The sequence below is a fragment of the Arachis duranensis genome, chromosome 9 (assembly GCF_000817695.3).
Source record: "Arachis duranensis cultivar V14167 chromosome 9, aradu.V14167.gnm2.J7QH, whole genome shotgun sequence".
Lineage (NCBI taxonomy): Eukaryota > Viridiplantae > Streptophyta > Magnoliopsida > Fabales > Fabaceae > Arachis > Arachis duranensis.
The window spans coordinates 32,840,269-32,842,603 of NC_029780.3; positions in this window are offsets into that span (position 1 = coordinate 32,840,269).

A 2,335-nucleotide genomic window follows, 5' to 3' on the forward strand; every position below is an offset into this window, starting at 1 on the left:
TGCCTGGATTTAAAAAGTACACTGCTGCATGGAGATCACGCTTCAAATACTTATCCCACCCCATTTTCAAGATACTCGTGTATGGTGTATAAGCAGCTTTTCAATTTCTAAACATTGTCTTGATAGCATTTTGGCTCTTTGCATGCCTTCATACATGATTCCCAAAGAGGATTTTTCATCAGCATCAACAAGCCTCAACAGTACAACTTAATAAGAGGATCAACAATTTTCACAGTGGTAACACAATCTGGCCAAACTTACTATCCAAGACAATTGAACTAACAATCTTTCCATTAGCACTTTTGGCTAACTTATGAGAAGTAAAATATTTGTCCACTGTCAATGCCTGCAAATCTTCCTTGTGATCATATATGCTTTTCAAAGTAATGAAAATAGTGGCAAAACGTGTGACTCGTGGTCGAACAATTTCTTTCTAACTTTTTCTTTTTCTAAGCCAAGACAATAAGATCATATGATTGTAAACAAACACAGTCACTTTTGAAGCACGGGAAGCAAGGTCAACTATGTGAGGAATACTTGCAATATCTTTCAAAATAAGATTGATACAATGGGTAGCACAAGGAGACCAAAATATATTTGGGTATTTTTCATGAATAAGTTTTCCAGCAGATACATAATTAACAGCATTATTAGTGACTACATGCACAATGTTACTAGACCCAACCTACTCAATAACATCAGCAAACAAATTAAACAATGCATCGACAGTTTTTATCATATCAGAAGCATCAACAGTCTTAACAATGACATACCAGCAGAACAATAAACTACAAAGTTAATTAAAGTTCGTTGCTTTTGATCAGTCTACCCATCTACCATCAGCGTACAACCAGTGCTTTTCCATGAGCTCCTATACTTTTCAACAAGCAACTGACACTCTCTCTTAAGATCGGCTAGCAAATGAACTCTCATTTCATCATATAACGGTCCCTTGAAACCAGGTCCAATTGCAGCAATACCATCCAATGCAGGTTGAAAGTAAGGTGATTGAATTGTATTGAAAGGAATACGTGCATCAACGATCCATTTGGCAAGTCCCAACTTAGCCTTGTGCATAATTTCTTTACTAGCCAAAACACTTTTCAAAGTCGGTTGAGATTATAGAGTAGTCCTTTCTTTAAAGTAACTTCCAATTTGTGTAGCTACTATAGCTCTTCTCTTTCCATTGTCTCTCGTTGTTGTAGGAACAGCAACTTCTACAGGGTTAAGCGATTCAGCCTCTTGTGCATGTGTTTCCCCACTATAAGACTCCTCCTCAAATTTTCTTTTTTCCATCTTATTTTTTTTTGTTTTCCATCAGAATCCTTTTGAATTGAAGTTCAACTTCTTCAGTGACTTTGTTACATACTTTAATTTGTCTAGAAATTTTCGCAAGATGATATTTCATCCTATATATCCCCCTCCATTATAAGTATTCAAACAAAAGATACATGTATATTGTGTCTTATCATTTTTATCATACTTCACACTGAAATATTCCCAAGCCGGGTTAGATTTTTCTCAAGAGGAACCTGTCTGAGATTCTTGTACAGAATTATGTTGTTGTTGCTGATCATTTTGTGACTGTTCCGTCTAAATTCAGAATGCCAGAAATCTAGATTCTAGACCAATATATCAATTCATGGTTCATACAATTCATATGGCATTCAATATAATTAAATTCAACAATTCATCTAGTTAATTCAACAGAGCATAATTGAAAAATAAAAAAATTGAACCTACATCTAGTGAAGAACTCTGCATCTAAAGAATATAAACCTACTTTAAATCTGCCTTAAATTCTTCATTGAATAAAAATTTAATTGAAAAAAAAGTCAAACCACAGTACTCAAAATAAAAACTCAAAAAGATTGAAAAAATGAAAAACAGAAGAACAGAAGAAGAGCCAGAACTAACTGCAGAAGGGCACAGAAGGCCAGAGCCAGACGATGACGCTTCGGTGACGGTGATGACAACAAGCCGACGACCCACGACGGTGAGGCTTCGACCCACGACGGTGAGGCAACAACCCGAGACGGTGAGGCTTCAACCCGTGACGGTGAGGCGACGACCCGCGATTGTGAGTTTGACGGTGGCTGGTGTCCTTCGTAGGCAGAAGCTCAAAGAGATTAGGGTTGGGAGTGGGAGGTGACCAAGTCCAGGAGTCTTTTTCGAAGAGATTAAGGTTGCAACGCATTCAGAATTCACTTCACTTCAGCCTTTCTTTTTTTTTCAGCGCCAAACGACGCCGTTTCGTTACCTGGGAACCGGTGCCCGTTGAAACCCGGCCGGTTCATCCGGTTCGTCGGTTAACCACCGATTAGGCCGTCTTGCT